This window comes from Callithrix jacchus, chromosome 8, assembly GCF_049354715.1.
Source record: "Callithrix jacchus isolate 240 chromosome 8, calJac240_pri, whole genome shotgun sequence".
Classification (NCBI taxonomy): domain Eukaryota; kingdom Metazoa; phylum Chordata; class Mammalia; order Primates; family Cebidae; genus Callithrix; species Callithrix jacchus.
This window is the reverse complement of record NC_133509.1, coordinates 4,005,461-4,024,530: the sequence shown is the minus strand read 5'-3', so window position 1 is coordinate 4,024,530 and position 19,070 is coordinate 4,005,461. Positions and strand designations below refer to the sequence as shown.

The window sequence follows — 19,070 nt, the reverse complement described above, 5'->3', positions numbered from 1 at the left end:
TTATTTCTTATTTCCCTGAAGTGTTCTTCTAACATGTCAGCCACACATACTTCTCTTTTCTCTGAAGCAAACTGCTGCACTGCTTATCTCTGGTATCCATCTTGGCACTAAATCACAGTGCCTTACGTTATTTAACTTTCCTTAAAGTAATCTTGTCATTGAAACATTATTATAAGCGCCGGGACAGCAGAGTACATGTCTTCTGTGGATTTTCAGTTGTACTTACGGTCAATTCCATGCTCAGAAGAGGCCTTTAATAAATATTTTGCAGTTTCTTCTGTAAAGTCAAATTTATGCTCAGTTACTCTTTTCCTTCGTAGTTCTAACTGGTGCTGTTCAGGTTATATCAGCCTGTTTCACGGGAGGATGTGGGAAGAGTTGTGCAGGTCTCTTAATGTTAAAAAGTGCTTGCATTGCAACTAAGAGCCATAATTCCTCTTTAGACTACTGTTTTTAAATTTATAGATTTAAAAAGGTTAATAGTTGCTGCCAAACATTACTGCCCAGTGTCCTTCTGTCATAATGCAGCTAGATTTTGGATGAATATGTGTATAAACATGAATATGTATGTTTGTGTGTGTATATGTATGTGCATAAGTATATGTTTTAAATTTTATTTTCCAGTGATTTGTTGATAGTATATGGATTGTATTTTAGTTTGTATCCTGGAACTTTGTGCTACATTTGTACTTTTAGCAATTTTTGTAGATTTCTTAGGAATTTCTACACAGACAATAATGTTAGCTAAAAATACAGTATTACTTTCTGTGTTTGGAAGCTTTGTTCTCCTATTTCTTTTCTTTATTTCGTATTATATTAGCAAATTTTATTACAATATTAAATAGAAGTGGTAAGAGCTGTCCTTGCATATGTTATTTTTAATGTATTGATTAATTAAAAGAATGGTGATCTGGAAATGGATACGGAGCTAAAGGAAAATGCAGAAGCTGGATTTTCTCTAGAGGTGAATGCCAGTGCCAGCTGTAGGACCAGTCAGATAAATCTGTGTCCAGCATCAGGAAAATGCACATCTTTCTCAAGCTCTCACAAAGTATTCACCAAGATAGCCACATTCTGGGCTACAAATCACACTTTTAACAAGTTTGAAAAAGTAGAAATCATACAAAAAAGATATGCTCAGATTACAATGGAATTAAACTGAAACAGAAAGATAGCTGGAAAACCCAAAGTATTTGGAGATTAAAGAACATGCTTCTGGGTAACACACGAGTTAAAGAGTGAGTCTCAAGGTAAATTAAAAAGTATTTTGAACTAAATAAAAATGCAACTTACAAAAATTTGTGGGATGCTGCGAAAGCAGTATTCAGATAGAAATGTATCACACTGAGTGCATGTATTTAAGATTCTTTACTAGGAAGCTAGAAGGAGGAGAGTAATATAAACAGACAGAAAAAAACAAAAATTATAGTGCAAATCAATTAGATCGAAAACAAAAACAATAAAGACAGTGCATAAAACTGTAGACTGGTGCTTTGAGGAAAAGTAATAATATTGCTAAACATTTAGCCTGGCTAACTAAAAGAAAAAGAGGAGACACACATTACTACTATCAGAAATGAAAGAGGGACTATTGCTACTACTGCCATGGACAGTAGAAGAAAAATACAGAAATATTATACCCTGTTCTTTGCCCATAATCTTCATAATGTAGGTGAAATGGGCAAATGCTTTGAAAGATGCATTCTACCAAAACTCAAACAGAGAAAAATATATATGGGCCAGTATCTCTTTAAGAAATTGAATCAATAATTAATCACCTTTCGAAAAAGAAAGCACCAGTTCCAGATGGTTTCACTCGTGACTTCTACCAAACAAACATACTAGTTATCTACAATCTCTTCCAGAGAGTTGAAGCAGAGGGAACACTAACTCGTTTTATGAGGCTGTCTTTACCCTAATATCAAAACCAGATAAAGACATTACAAGAATGGAAAACTACAAACCATTATCTCTCATGAATATAGATGCAAAAATCCACAAGATATTAGCAAATTGAATCCAACAATGTGTGAAAAGAATTATACACCATAACCAAGCAGGAGTTATTTCAGGTATACAAGGCTGAGTTGGCATTCAAAATTTAATTAATGTAGTCTGTCTTATCAATGGGTTAACAAAGAAAAAATCCTCAGATGATGTCTGTACATGCAGAAAAAAAGTATTTGACAAAATTCAACAGCTACTCATAATATTATGAGAGAGCCTCTCAGAAAAGTATGAATAGAGGGGAATTTCCTCAACGTGCCGAAAAACATCTACATAAAACCTACAGCTAACATAAAATACTTAAGGGTGAGAAACTAGATGCTTTCCCTCTATGATTGGGATCAAGACAGGCTATCCCCTCTTGCCACTCTATTCAATATTCTACTAGAAGTCTTAGTTAATGCAATAAGAAAAGAAAATTTATACAGTCTGGGAAGGAAGAAATAAAACTGTCTTTTTTCATAGATTATATAACTCTCTATGTAGAAACTTCCTAAGATTCAATCCTTCTCAGAAAATAAAAAAGAAAACTGCTAAAGCTAAAGAGACTGCAGTGTTTGCAGGATTCAAGGTTAATATGCAAAAGTCATTTGATTTCTTATATACATTGTAATGAACATTTGGAATTTGAAAGTAAAAACACACAATCATTTATGTTACCATGGAAGTGCTTAAGTATAAATCTAATAAAATATGTATATTTATAAGGAAGACAACCAAACTCTGATGAAAGAAATCAACGGAGATGTAAATAAATGGAGAGAGATATTGATAAATAGGAAGCCTTGATATTATTAACATGTCATTTCTTCCCAAGTTGGTATGTAGATTCAGTGCAATTCCAGTCAAAATTTTAGCAAGTTATTTTGTGGATATTAGCAAACTAATTATCAAGTTTATATGGAAAGGCAAAAGACCTACAATAGCCAACACAATATTGAAGGAGAAGAAGAAAGGAGGAGGACTGAGAGTATCCAGTTTCAAGAGTGACTGTAAAGCTGCAGTCATTAAGACATTAAGGTACTGGTAGAAAAAATAGAAAATGAAACCGAGTAGAGAACCGACAAATAGACTCACGCAAATATAGTCAACTGATCCCTGATGAAGGAGCATAAGCACATAGTGGAGGAATGATTGTCTTTTCAGCAAATCATGCTGAAAAACTAAACATTCACATGCAAAGAAAAGAGGAGTCTAAACACTGAACTTATACCTTCCACAAACATTAACTCAAAATGTAATATTGAGTTAATTGAGAAATCATTTTTTTCATGTGTAAAATAATTTATGACAAACTTCTGGAGAACAGTGATTAGATTTAGCATTCTAAGGTGATTGTGTTGTTTTAGGAGGAGGATTAAGAGACTGAGTAACTTTGGAGGTCGGTTTGTTCAATATGCATGATAAAGTACGATGAAAAAGCAAAGAATAAAGACAAAATGTGCAACTTCCAAACCAGTAGAAGGGAGTAACTGCACTATAAAATGAGCAACAATAGCAGCATAGTTTAATCAACTAGAAAAAGGAGTCAAGGAAGGAGAAAACAAGATAAAATAAAGCATGTCAGAAAGCATCAAGTCCTAATATAACACAATATATAACACTAAATATAATCCCAATAAATACAGATGTATTTTTTATTAGTACATATTTATGGGGGTACGTGAGATGTTGTGTTACATGAATATAATGTGGTAATCAAGTCCAGATATTTAAGTGTCCGTCACTTAAATAACAATATAGTTTTGTTGAGTATAGTCACCCTACTCTGCTATTGATCAATGAATTTATTTCTTCTGTCTTACTCTGGGTACCCTTTAACCCGCCTGTCTTCATCCTCTCCCCTCACCCCCACTCACCTGTCCCAGCGTCTCTGATCTATTTTACACTACCTCCATGTGTTCGTATTTTTTAGATCCCACATATGAGAATATGCAATATTTGTCTTTTTGTGCCTGGTTTATTTTACTTAGAATGACTTCTAGTTTGATCCATGTTGCCGCAAATGACATGATTCCTTTCTTTTCTATGACTAAATAATGTTCCATTAGGTGTGTGTGTGTGTGTGTGTGTGTGTGTGTGTGTGTGTGTACCACATGTTTTCTTTAGTCATGTGTCAGCTGAGGGGCACTTTGGTTGATTCTCTGTCTTTGCTCTTGTGAATAGTGTTACAATAAACATGGTAGTGCGAGTATCCCTTTGATATATTGATTTCTTTTCCTTTGGATAGATAACAAATAGTGGGATTGCTTAATCAAATGGCAATTCTATGTTTTGTCTTTTGAGAAATCCCTATATACTGTTTTCCAAAGTGGTTGTATTAGTTTGCACTCCCACCAACTGCGTACAAGAGTTTCGTTTTCCTCACATCCTTGCTAACATCTGCTACTTTTTTCTTTTTATCAGTAGCCATTCTGACTGGGGTAAGGGGACATCTTATTGTGGTTTTGATTTGCATTTCTCTGATGAAGATGATGTTGAGCATTTTTTAATGTATCTGTTGGCTATCTTTCCTCATTTGGGAAATATCTGTTCATGTTCTTAGCCTACTTTTTACTGCAGTTATTTAGTTTTCTCCTGTTGTTTGCATTCCTTGTATATTCTGGATACTAGTCCCCTTTAGGATGAAGAGTTCGCACATATATTCTGCTGTTCAGGTTGTCTATTTACTGTGATGATTATTTCTTTTGCTGTGTAGAAGCCTTTAGTTTAATTAAGTCCAATTTGTCTGTTTTTGTTGTCTGTGCTTTTGAGGTCTTAGTCATAAATTCTTTGCCTCAACCAAGGTCCAGGAAAGCTATCTTAGATTTTCTTCTAGTGGGTGTTCTTTTTTTATATAGCTTTGGGTCTTACATTTAAGTCTGTAAACCATTTTGAGTTGACTTTTGTATTTGGTGAGAGAGAGGTCTAGTTCTTCACGTGGCTATCCAGTTTTTCCAGCACGATTTACTTACGAGGTTGTCTTTTCTCCATTTAAGTTCTTGTCAGCTTTGTTGAAGATCAGTTGTTTGTAAATATGTGGCTTTATTCCTGGGTTCTGTGTTCTCTTTCATCGATTGGTCCGTGTGTCTATTTTTATACCAATAGCATGCTTTTTCATACCTTGTAATTTATTTTGAAGTCAGGTAATGTGATGCATTCAGCTTTGTTCTCTTTGCCCAAGATTGCTTTGGCTATTCAGGCTTCATATGAATTTTAGGATTCTATTTTTCTAATTCGGTGAAGAATGGCATTGGTATTTTGATAGGTATTACATTGAATCTGTAGATTGCTTTGTGCAATAGGGTCATTTTAATCATATTTCTTCAATCTTTGAGCATGGGAAGCTTTTCCATTTGTGTCATCTTCAGTTATTTCTTTGATCAGTGTTTTGTAGTTTCTTTTTATATGTTTCACCTACTTAATTTGAATTTATTCCTATATATTTTTATAGGTATTATAAATGGGATTGCCTTATTTATTTCTTTCTCAGCTAGATCATCATTATATACAGAAATGGTAGTGATTTTTGTATGTTGATTTGTATTCTGCACTATTACTGAATTCATTAATCAAATATTAAGTTTGTTGACATCATCTTTAGGTTTCTCTAGATATAAGATCATACCATTAGGAAAAAGAAACAATTTTACCTGCTCTTTTCTAATTTAGACACCTTTTATTTATTTCTCTTGTTTGATTTATTTCTCCCGTCTGATTTCTTTCTTCACTATGTTGAATAGGAGTGGCAAAAGTGTACATTTTTGTCTTATTCCAGTTCTTAGAGGAAAGACTTTCAACTTTTCCACATTCAGTATAATGTTATCTGTGCATTTGTCACATATGTCCTTTACTGATCTGAAATATGTTTCTTCTATATCTAGTTTGTTAATTTATCATGAAGGGATGTTGATTTTTATCAAATGCTTTTTCTGCATCTATTCAGGTGATTATATGGCTTTTGCCCTTCATTCTGCGGATTTTCGATGTATCATGTTTACTGATTTGTGTATGTTGAACCATCCTTGCCTTCCTGGTAAAAATTTCACTTGATCATAGTGTATTATCTTTTCAACGTGCTGTTGATTTACATTTGTTAGTATTTTATTGAAGATTTTTGTGCCTACGTTTATCAGGGATATTGGATTGAAGTTTTCTTATTTAGTTATTGTTGTGTCCTTGTCCAATTTTGATATTAGGGCGATGCTAGCCTTATAGAATGCATTAGAGAGAATTTCCTTGATACAGTTGGATGTATGTCCTCTCTAAATCTCATGTTGCAATGTGATCCCCAGTGTTGGAGGTGGACTTTGGCGGGAGGTGTTCACGTCATGGGACTGGATCTGTCCTGAGTGGCTTAGTGTCCCCTGTGAGGTAATGAGTGAGTTGTTGCTCTGTTAGTTCACATGAGAGCAGGTTGTTTAAGGAAGCCTGGCACTTCCTCTTTTCTCTCTTGCTTCCTCTGTCACCATGTAACACACCTGCTTCCCTTTTACCTTCTGTCATTATTGTAAGCTTCCTGAGGCCTCAGTAAGAGCAGATACTGACACCCTATTTCTTATATGGCCTGCAGAACCATAAGCCAAGATAAATTTTTTTTTAATTACTCATGCTTTTAAATTACTTATATCTTTATAGCAAAACATAACAGACTAACACATTCCTCCTCTTTTATTTTTTTGATATAGTTTCAGGAGGATTGATTTTAGTTACTCTTTGTATATTTGGTAGAATTTGGCTGGATTCTTGTCTTGGGCTTTTCTTTGTTGAGAATCTTATTACTGATTCAATCTTACTTCTTGTTATTGGTCTGTTCAGATTTTCTATTTCTTCCTGATTCAATCTTGGTAGCTTATGTGTTTCCAGGAATTTATCCATTTCCCCTAGATTTTCTAGTTTGTCAGTATATAATTCTTCAGAGATTACTGTGGTATCCATTGTAATATCTCCATTTTCAATTCTGATGCTTGATTCTTCTCACTTTTTGGTTAGTCTAGCTAGCAGTTTATCAATTTTGTTTATCTCTTCAAAGAACCAGCTTTTTGTTTTGTTGACCCGTTTTTATTCTTTTTAGTCTCGATTTAATTTAGTTCTGTCTGATCTTTTTCATTTTCTTCTGCTAATTTGGGGTTTGTTTTCTTCTTGCATTCCTAGTTTCTCAAGGTACATTGATAGATTATTAATTTATAATCTTTCTACCTTTTTAGATGTAGACATTAATTGCTATAAAATTCCCTCTTAGCACTGCTTTTACTGTCTCCCAAGAGTTTTGGCTGTTTCTCTTTTCATTTGTTTCGAGACATTTTTAAATTTCTGTCTTGAATATATTTGTTGACACAGTGTCATTTAGGAGCACGTTATTTAATTTCCATGTATTTGTATAGTTTCCAGAGTTGCTCTTGGTATTGATTTCTAGTTTTATTCCATTGTGGTCTAAGGAGATGTTTCATATGATTTTTTAAAAATGACTGAAATGTATTTTGTGGTCCAACATATGGTCTGTCCTGGAGAATATTCCGTGTGCTGATGAAAAGGATGTATAGTCTGCAGTTATTGAATAGAATGTTAGGTCTAGTTAGTGTAAAGTCTAGTGCAAATCCAGGGTTTCTGGTTGATTTTCGGCCTAGATGATCTGTCTCATGCTGACATTGGGGGTGTTGAAGTCCCCCACTATTGTTGTATTGCAGTCTATCTCTGTATATCTAGTAGTATTTGCTTTATGAATCTGGGTGCTCCGGTGTTTGATACAGATAAATTTAGATTTTATATTGTTTTGTTGAATTCATTCCTTCATATTATATGATGAGCTGCTTTGCCTGTTTTTTGAATTGGGCTTGGCTTAAAGTCTATTTTTATCTGATATAAATACAGTTACTCCTGCTTACATTTGGTTTCCATGTCAGTGGAATACCTTTTTTCATATTTTTCATCATCCCTTAACGTTCAGTCTGTATGTGCCTTTATTGGTAAGGTGAGTTTCTTCTAAGCAGTATGTAACTGGACCATTTTTTAAAAATCCATTCAGCCATTATTTATCTTTTCTAGTTGTTTGATATATTCGTTGCCTCTTTTTTTCTTCTTATCATTTATCATTGTAGTTTGATGGATTCCTGTAGTGGTACCATTTGAGTCATTTACCTTCCTCCTTTGTGTGATTGATTTACAAATGAGTTTGATACTTTCATATTTCAGAGTTAGTATTTTGAGCATTTCTTGTAGGGCCAGTCTTTGGTAACAAATTCCCTCAGTCTTTGCTTATCTGGGAATCAGTCTATTTCTCCTTCATTTGTGAAGGATAATTTTGCTAAAGATAGTATTCTGGGTTCACAGTTCCTCCCCCCCCCCAACCTAGTGCTTTGAATATACCCTCTCATTCTCTTCTGGCCTGTAAGGTTTCTGCTGAGAAATCTGCTGTTAGTTTGATGGGGTTTCCTTCATAGGTGACTAGATGCTTTTCTGTTGCTGTTCTTAGGATTTTTCTCTTTATCTTTGACTCTAGACAGTCTGATTAGAATATCTTATGTAGAAGACCTTTTCATATCGTATCTGTTTGAGACTGTTAAGCATGCTGTGTCTGAGTGTGTAAATATCCTATATCTGAGTTGCCAGACTTGGCAAGTTTTCATCTTTGTTTCTTCTCTTCTGGTAATACTGGTAATTTGTCAATTTGGTCAGTTTAACATTGTCACAAATGTCACAAAACCTTTGCTTATATTTTAAATTCTTTGTTCTTTATTTTGTTTTACTGGATTATTTAAAAGACCTGTCTTCAATATTTGAAATGCTTTTATTTTGCTAAGATTCTAAGATTTTAAATGCATTTTGTTTCCTTCAATGAATTCTTCTGTTCCAGATTTCTTTTTGGTTCTTTAAAAAATATTTATCTCTTTGGTAATTTCTCATTTATTTCCTGAAGTATTTTTCTGATTTTTTTTTTTTTTTGTATTCTTCAGTGTTTACTTGTATCTCACTAAGATTCTTTGAAGTCAGTATTTTGAATTCCTTATCTGGGATTTTGACATTTTCTGATTGAGATCTACTGATGTGTTCCTTTGGAGGTGTCATATTTCCTTGCTTTTTCATGTCTTCTCTGTCCTTATGTGTTATCTGCACATCTGGTTAACAGCTGGTTCCTATTTTTGAAGCTACTTTCAGAGGGGAGGACTTTTTCCTGAAGGTGTATCTATGGTGTTGGTTGGAAAGGGCACTCTGGCTTTGGTTCTGGGTGGATGCAAAGGTGGAGTCTCTATATGATTTCTTTGGTGGTAAATAACATCAGTGATACGTGATTTCCTTGGTAAGTGAGAGTGTGGTTATTAGCAGAGGCTGTGGTGAAGTTGTGCTAGGGACTGGGATGCCAGATAGGCCAGTCTTCTCACTCCACTGGTTACAGTGGTAGGTTGAGTGTGCCTATCTTGGTGCCCCAGTATGAAATACCCAGGTGCTTGTGTTAGAAGTTACCAGCAGGCTGATTCTTGGCCTTTAGGTGGCTTTCTTACCTGGGTAGTGGCAGCAGTGGACCAGGTGTTTTGATGTGTTCCCAGGCCTCTAGGCAGCTTATGTGGCATGGCAATGGCAGTAGCAGTAATAAGATGATCCTCTGCGTCCTGAGTAGTGTGTATGGATATTGGGAATGGCTGTGATGGGCTGGACAGGCAAGTCTCCAGGCCTGAGGTAGCACTTGCAGGTGGAGGTCAGCTTATGTGGTGGTGCCTAGGAAGTCAGGCCCAACTTCAGTACTCTGTGAGGAATGTTCAGGTACCCAAGGTGGTAGATTGGTTGGGACATCTCCAGGACTTCAATCTATGTGCTCTCTCTTGGGAGTGCGGAGTAATGCAAGGCCAGGTAGGCTTTTGTTCAGGCCCCCCAATGGTGAGAGGAGGCACCAGCTGTGATGGGCAGGGGCAGGGAGATTCTTAGGCCCCAGGCAGAGTGCTTAAGTGAAGGGCATTAGCAGCTGCATTGAGGCCCTGCCGTTGGAGAGGATGCGGCCATTATCAGTGGCTGTAGCCTGGACTGGCAGGTGGGGAATGTGTGTGTCTTTCATGCCCCGGTTTTAGTGAGGCTTGGTTCCCTGCCCTGGTGCTGGTAACCTGCGCCTAACTCATCCCTCTGCACCAGCTGCAGCAACCCCTGCCCAGCTGACATCCAATTCCAGCAGCAGCTTGTGTCTCCATCTCAGATCGCAGCAACACTTGCCTACCAGCGCTAGGTGCTTCAGCTCATCTCTCACTGACTTCTTAGCCTTGGCTGCAGTAGTACTCTCACCTCGCCCTGCTATCCCAGCAGTAATAGCCTGAGTTTCCTTAATGCCTCAGTCCTGGCACTGCTGGGCCTCAGGACAGCACACAGTTTGTCAAAGGCTAGCTTTGGAAATGATGCCTTGCTGTAGCTGCTTAGGTCTCAGAAAGGATGTGGGACCCAGTGTGAGTTCTCTTCTAGGAGCAGTTCACCCCATGGTCTCTTGGCTGCTCCCTGAATTAGTTTCAGGGCTTGGGAGGGTTGAGGGCTTCTCTAGTGGACAGGATGGCACAATTCCATGGTGAGGATATAGGCTGCTGGAAATCTCTCTGTCACACATTCCCTACTTTGGGAAATCAGTCCTGGCTCCCAACTGGTCCATCAGGGAGGATTCAAGAGTCAACCTTCTTTCCTGCTTTTGGTGCTTCCTGTCCTTTCTTTGTTGAATTCCAATGTTCTTTTGGATAATGTAGTTGGAGTGTGACTGTCTATATACTATTCTGTTTTTTCTAAGTGAAGGAGGCAGGCATAAAATGCTCCCAGTGAACCCTCCCCCACCTGAAAAATTAATACAAATGATTAAACTTGATAATTAAAAGATAGATTTTCATGTTAAATAAAATCTAACCATATATGACTTACAGAGACACATCAAGGTAATAAAGAAATAGTTGAGAGCAAAAGGATGGGAAAAGATAAAAGAGACAAACACTGGAGAAAGGCTTAGGTAGCTATGCTGATATTAAGCAAAATAGGCTCTAAAATACAAAGTTTTCTTAGCAATAAAGAGCATTACTTCATATTGATAAATGGTTTACCAGAGAGATCTAGGGGTTACAAACTTATATATGCTAATAAAATTTCAGGCTTCTAGTCACCTGGAAATGATAAAGGTAATAATACGGAGTTAACGAATATGTTGATAAATGCACCAACAAGTTCGGAAATTTCAGCATGGCTTTCTCAGTGATCACAGTACAAATTAAGTGTTAGTATCAATCAAGGTGACCTTAATGCATTTCACAAAATTGATACAATAGACACATACAGAAACCTGCATCCAGTAATTACTACATTTGGGCAAGAAAAAATATCTAAGAATAAATAAATTAAAAATACAGATTAGTGGTTAACTCTAGTGGTGGCTGAGTTGGTCAAGCTGGAGGATGGGATTAGGGAGAAACACACAAGTAGCATCAGGAATACTAATAACATTTTAGTGCTTGAATGATGTGTTCATGGTGTATTTTAATATAGTAGATCTTCACTTGCATTTCTATTACATATATTTTTATAGTACATATTAAATATAACGTAAGAAAATTTTGTTCCTCAAATATTATCTTCATTCTTCAGTGTGTTTCGGATTTGTTCTTGGTGTGGGAGGTACTCTATTGCTGACCATATCAGGAAAGATGTTACAATGCGATTCATGTTAATACCATTTACCTGGCAATCCCATTACTGGGTATATACCCAAAGGAATAGAAATCATTCTGTTATAAAGATACATGCACACATATGTTCATTGCAGCACTGTGCACAATAGCAAAGACATGGAATCAACCCAAATGCCCATCAGTGATAGACTGGGTAAAGAAAATGTGGTACATATACACCATGGAATACTATGCAGCCATAAAAAAGGAATGAGATCATGTCCTTTGCAGGGACATGGAGGGAGCTGGAAGCCATAATCCTCAGAAAACTAATAGAGGAACAGAAAACAAAACATCACATGTTCTCACTTAAAAGTGGGAGCTGCACAGTAAGAACACATGGATACAAGGAAGGGAAAAGCACACATTGGGGCCTGTCAGAGGGAGCGGGTGGAGGGAAAGCACCAGGATAAAATAGCTGATGCACATGGGGCTTAATACCTAGGTGATGGAATGATAGGTGCGGCAAAGCACCGTAGCACGTTTCTCTGTCTAACAAACTTGCATGTCCTGCGCATGTATTCCAGAACTTAAAATAACATTTAAAAAGTAATAATAAAGTGATTCATGTCCTCTCTCAGCAGACATTCTATTCCAGTTAATGTTAACTAAGTGCCCATCACTCCATCTTTTTAATATCAACAACAACCCATAATATGTCGGGACAGTTCGTTCTCTACAGCCACAATGCAGAGAAAGTTAGGCGTGAACGGGTCCCTGCAGCCACTGAGAAACCCGGGCTAGATAAATGCCTTCTTTTATGGACCATCTGTTTTACCTGCAGTTACAGCATCACAGAATTACATGATTTTAATAAGTCGTTATTTTGTATATTTTCCAAATGATGAAACTGAACAACAGTCAAGTAACTTAGGGTCAGGTGATTTTCTACTTTCAATGACCTCTGTGCTAGAAAAGCCCACAAAATTTTTCCTCATACTGATTCTGAAATCCGGTAGACTACAAAGAGAAATGTTCTGGTCTCTTATACTGACATTAACAAGGCTTTGAGTTAAACTGATTTTTAAATTTTAAAATGAGTAACTTTGGGCATCTCAGGCCATGTTTTAAGACAGAACTCAAATGGCTTATTTTTATTTTCCACAAACTCACATTTAAATAAACTTTTGTGAAGGTGTTGAATCCTCATTTCTTCACTTAACAAATTTGTTTGGGGCATTTAAAATCTGAAAGGTAGGCACCAAAAGATGACACTGGCTTTTAAACTTTTATTTATTTTTTTCTTCCCATTTTGAAATAATTTCAGATTTACAAAAATAAGGTTCAAAAATAGTGCAAAAAATTTCCATCTACTCTTCATCCACATTCCCCAAATGATCTTAAAATTATAAAAATTATAAAAATCAGGAAATTCACTGATACAATATTATCATCTGATCTAAAAATCTTACTCAAATTGCACCAATTGTCCCATTAATACATACTTTTTTTTCCTGGCCCCCCAGCAGAGAACCCATGGTTACATGATGCATTTTATTTTTATGTCTTACTAGTGACCTGTAATTTGGAACAGTTTTTCGTCTTTGTCTCTCATGACGTTGGCAGTTTAAGGAAGTAGGGGACAGTTATTTTGTAGGATATGCTTTAGTTTGGATTTGCCTGTTGTACCCTCAAGATTGAATTTAGATTATGCCTTCTGAGTAAGTCTACCGCAGAAGGGATCTTGTGTCTTTCTCAGCGTATCATACCAGCTGCACGTGATATCAATTTGTCCCATTGCCAGTGATGTCAGCTTTCATCATTTGATTAAGGTGGTGTCTGCCAAGCTTCTCCAACGTGAAGTTACTATTTTTTCCTTTGTAACTAATAAATATCTTGAGGGGAGATATTTTGAAAGCACATGAACATCCATCATGCATTTTTCATTGTATATTTGCCCACTAATTTTACTGTGTAGTGATTATTTTGCCTGAAGCAGTATTTACTATGGTATTTGACAAATAATCATCATCTACTCCCATTATTTCTTTACATCTAGTAGTTGGAATTCTGTGGAGAAGAGCTCTTCCTTATCCCACAATTATTTATTTATTCATTAAAAATTTATACCATTATGTATTCAGATAGGAAAGGAGGAAGCCAAATTGTCTGTATTTGCAGACGACATGACTGTATACCTAGAATACCCATCCTCTCAGCCCAAAATCTCCTGAAACTGATAAGCAACTTCAGCAAGTTTCAGGATACAAAATCAGTGTGCAAAAATCACAGGCATTCCTATATACCAATAACAGGCTTAAAGAGAGCCAAATCAAGAACAAACTGCCATTCACAAATGCTACAAAGAGAATTAAATACCTAGGAATACAACTCACAAGGAACGTAAGGGACCTCTTCAAGGAGAACTACAAACCACTGCTCAATGAAATAAGAGAGGACACAAACAGATGGAGAAACATTCCATGTTCATGGTTAGGAAGGATCAATATTGTGAAAATGGCCATACTGCCCAAAGTAATTAACAGATTCAACACTATCCCCATCAAGATACCAATGACCTTCTTCACAGAACTGGAAAAAAACACCTTAAACTTCATATGGAACCAAAAGAGAGCCCACATAGCCAAGTCAATTCTAAGCAAAAAGAACAAAGCGGGAGGCATCACACTACCAGACTTCAAATTAAACTGCAAGGCTACAGTAATCAAAACAGCATGGTACTGGTACCAAAACAGAGATATAGACCAATGGAACAGAACAGAGGCCTCAGAGGCAACACAACATATCTACAACCATCCGATCTTTGACAAACCTGACAAAAACAAGCAATGGGGAAAGGATTCCCTGTTTAATAAATGGTGTTGGGAAAACTGGCTAGCCATGTGCAGAAAGCGGAAACTGGATCCCTTCCTGACACCTTACAATAAAATTAACTCCAGATGGATTAAAGACTTAAACATAAGACCTAACACCATAAAAACCCTGGAAGAAAATCTAAGCAAAACCATTTAGGACATAGGAGTAGGCAAGGACTTCATGAACAAAACACCAAAAGCATTGGCAACAAAAGCCAAAATAGACAAATGGGACCTAATCAAACTCCACAGCTTCTGCACGGCAAAAGAAACAGTCACTAGAGCGAATTGGCAACCAACAGAATGGGAAAAAATTTTTGCAGTTTACCCATCTGACAAAGGGCTGATATCCAGAATTTACAAAGAACTCAAACAGATTTACAGGAAAAAAAAGCCCATTCAAAAATGGGCAAAGGATATGAAAAGACACTTTACAAAAGAAGACATACAAGAGGCCAACAAACATATGAAAAAATGTTCATCATCACTGGCCATTAGAGAAATGCAAATCAAAACTACATTGAGATACCATCTCACGCCAGTCAGAATGGCGAGCATTAAAAAATCTGAGACAACAGATGCTGGAGAGGATGTGGAGAAATAGGAACACTTTTACACTGCTGGTGGGAGTGTAAATTAGTTCAACCATTGTGCAAGACAGTGTGGCAATTCCTCAAGGCCTTAGAAATAGAAATTCCATTTGACCCAGCAATCCCATTACTGGGTGTATATCTGAAGGATTATAAATCATTCTACTATAAGGACACATGCACACAAATGTTCATTGCAGTACTGTTTACAATAGCAAAGACCTGGAACCAACCCAAATGCCCATCGATGATAGACTGGACAGGGAAAATGTGACACATATGCACCATAGAATATTATGCAGCCATCAAAAACGGTGAGTTCATGTCCTTTGTAGGGACATGGATAAACCTGGAAACCATCATTCTCAGCAAACTGACACAAGAACAGAAAATCAAACACCACATGTTCTCACTCATAGGCGAGTGTTGAACAATGAGAACACATGGACACAGGGAGGGGAGCATCACACACCGGGGTCTGTTGGGGGGAAATAGGGGAGGGACAGTGGGGGGTGGGGAGTTGGGGAGAGAGAGCATGTGGAGAAATGCCCGATATAGGTGAAGGGGAGGAAGGCAGCAAATCACACTGCCGTGTGTGTACCTATGCAACTATCTTGCATGTTCTTCACATGTACCCCCAAACCTAAAATGCAATAAAACATGTATATCTTTATGAACTTTTAGGATATCTTTTTCATTCCACGGGCAATAATGTATTTCCAGCATTATTTACTTTTTGTTTATATTATTCCAGTATTGACCGTTGGGAGCCCTTCATGTTGACATCTGTATGTTTTCATTAGGGTCTATCCGTGCTTAAATATTTACCTGATTTCAGGCACCCACCACAGTGTTCCAGGCTCACCTTGAACTTTCCCTGCTCAGTTCTGAAAAGGAGCCCTGGTCCGAGAAGAACGCTATAGACAATTCAAAGCTTTTGAAATTCCCTGGAGAGCTACAAACATTCAAATAGTGACCTTGGAGATATTTGTTATTCCATGTGATTTTTTAAATGTCATTTTATAACACTAGGTCTCCAAAAATAATAAGGTAGTAAAATTAAAATTTTAATTTTGGTACACCAGGAAAAATAGCCATCACTCACCATCTAGTTCCAATGTATTTATTTTATTTTTAGTATTATGAATAATTTACAGAAGTAAGAATAAGGAGTTGATTAAAAAAAACAGCAAAATAAGAATTTAAACATAGCAAACCATATTTTTATTTCATATTTTCTTGATTTAGGAGGTAACATAGCCTGAATTTGGCAGTGCCTTTGAATGCTGATGACTGCTCACGGGCTGTCATATATGAACCCGGAACATCATCATCATCTCATAAATACTGGCTCCAGAGTTTAAACAGATCTCTAGTAGGTGGTAGCTCATCATTATCTCTGGTTCTTCTACCATATGCATTATCACAATTTGGGAGCTCATGATTCTGTAGAAAAAAATGTGGCCATATTTTTGTTTCACAGTTACAAAAATCTTTTCGTTTTCACTTTTATAAGTGTCAATCAGCTTGACAGACCCAATGAACTTTTAAGATTTCTACATAATCTCTGTTTTTTCAGTCACCTTTACATATGTACCTACCTTCAGCATTTGTCCATTTATGAATATCAAGTAACTTTTATTTTTTGAGATGAAATCTCACTCTCTTGCCTACGCTGCAGTGCAGTGTGTGATTTTGGGTCACTGCAACCTCCACCTCCCAGATTCAAGTGACTGTCCTGCCTCAGCCTCCTGAGTAGCTGGGATTACAAGCATGTGCCACTATGCCGGGCTAATTTCTTGTAGAGAGTCACTGTTTTGGCCAAGCTGCTCTTGAACTCCTAACCTCATGATCCACCTGCCTTGGCCTCCCAAGGTGCTGGTATTACAGGCGTGAGCCACCATGCCTGGCAGTACATTTTCACCAACAAATATTAGAAAAGATAGAAGAATTGTCACATACCCTTTCACCAAAGCGGGATGGTGCGGGTCTCGTTGTAAAACACTGAATGATTAAGTCATTCTAACATCATCATTGGAATCTCAAGTGCTCTGTCGCTGCCTTCATTTTCTCACTCATCTAATAATCGTGAAATACCTTTCCCTTAATTTTATTTCGTATCCCATTATGGGCAGAAAATTAAGAATTCCAAATTCGTAACTCTGTTCAATGGAAGCTGGACAGAATATGGCAAAGATGGCATCTCTAGACTTGTTTTATACCTTCTTGAAAGGTGTTGTATTGGACAACACAATTAGAAAACCGAAGGATGATAGAGTGGTGACATTCCTTTCTAGGCAATTTTACAATTTTTTGTTTCCTTATTTTAGTTTTTTAGCACAGTTAGAAATAATTGATGACTGATGAAATAATTCCTAGCATGATGAAACACCAAAATGTTTTAAAATGCAGGAAATGTAAGATCTCATGATGTATCTTCGATCCTATACTGCATCTTAGTTTTATAAAATGATCAATAGATTAAGTGATAAGAGTAAGAAAACTATAATAACTTCTTAAATTATGAAGTAGTTTTTCTTTTTGATTTTCAGAAAACCTGTAGGAAACAATAAAAGTCATGAAATATCAATCTTTACCAATAATTAAAATTGCTGCACAGATAAAAACTAAACTTGGGGCCAGGTACAGTGGCTCATGCCTGTAATCCCAGCACTTTGGGAGTCTGAGGCAGGCAGATCACTTGAGGTCAGGAGTTTGAGAACAGCCTGGTCAACATAGTAAATCCCTGACTCTACTAAAAATATAAAAATTAGCCAGGCGTGGTGGCAGACACCTGTAATCCCTGCTGCTCGGTGGGCAGCAGAATCGCTCGAACCAGAAAAACGGAGATTGCAGTGAGCTGAGATTGAGCCACTGTGCTGCAGCCTGGGCAACAGAGCAAGGCTCTGTCTCAAAAAACAAACCCAAAAGAAAACAAAGCAAAAAAAATAAAACTTGGATCAGTGGACCCTGATGATATTCCAAAGGTTAAAAAGTTTGATTCAGTCACATGGTGAATAAAAGGATCGCAGCATTAGTAAGACTGCTTTTGCCTTAAACCTGGTAATATCCCAGAAGTGGATCCTTAATGAAACTAACTTTTAAATTTTCTCCCTTTGTTACCTGGGCATTATACTGTGTTTCAAAGGAGCATGCGAATGTAACGAGCTATGAGCTGTGAGAAAATTTGTTAAGTAGACTGAATGAAAAGAGAACCGGGCCAGTAATCCGAGAATTTTAACTCTTAGCTCAGGCTTGGACATGAACTAGTTCTGTTTCTTTGGGTGGCTAATCCTGGAAATTGTGTATATTGGAAAGAACATAGTAGCCTTTGAGTCAGTCACAATATGAACCTGCTTCTTCGGACTCAAGCTCCCTGTCTCTCAATTTTTTCATGTTTAATAGAGATAATAAAATCCTGCTTCACAGGGTTATTAAGTACTAAATAAACTATAGAGACTGTCAGACTCTGGAGGGCTGGAACTCTCTTAATCATCTTTGTCCTTCCTGTGACTAGCACTTGTCTGAGGCTTCGTTGGGTAAATTATGTTAAGCTTGTTTATGAGCCGTACATTATAAACTGTAAAGTGTACAACTGCGAGGGCGTTTTGTTGCTGTCAGTCTAGCTGTACTGGGTGCTCTGCAAATTTAAGGTATTTTCTGTTCCTTTATCTTAAAAATCTTTTGGGAAAAGAAAGTTCTAGTTTAATCAATGCCTCCTCCTATCTGGGCTCATTGTTCTTATCAAATCAAGGAAAAAATGTAAAAGAAAAGCTTTGGGACATTTTCTAGAATTTGATATTTTCCAATGGTAGATTTGTATTTATTGGGCCTTATCTCTGATTATTTTTTAAATGGCAGGCAATAAATAAATCAGTTTACCATTGTGTTGATCCTAAATTGGATGATTGACTGGTTCATAAGTTCAGAAATTTCACTGTGGTGCCGTAAGTTTTATAGAGTAAAACATCTTTGTATGTCCTCTAAGGTAACATGGT

General features: G+C 36.8%; 1 protein-coding gene across 2 annotated transcripts in view; it reads left to right on the top strand.

Moving 5' to 3' along the window:
* ALDH1A2 (aldehyde dehydrogenase 1 family member A2) overlaps positions 1-19,070 on the top strand; it is a 130,821-nt gene that overhangs the window by 27,182 nt on the left and 84,569 nt on the right. The gene's annotated exons all lie outside the window — the stretch shown is intronic.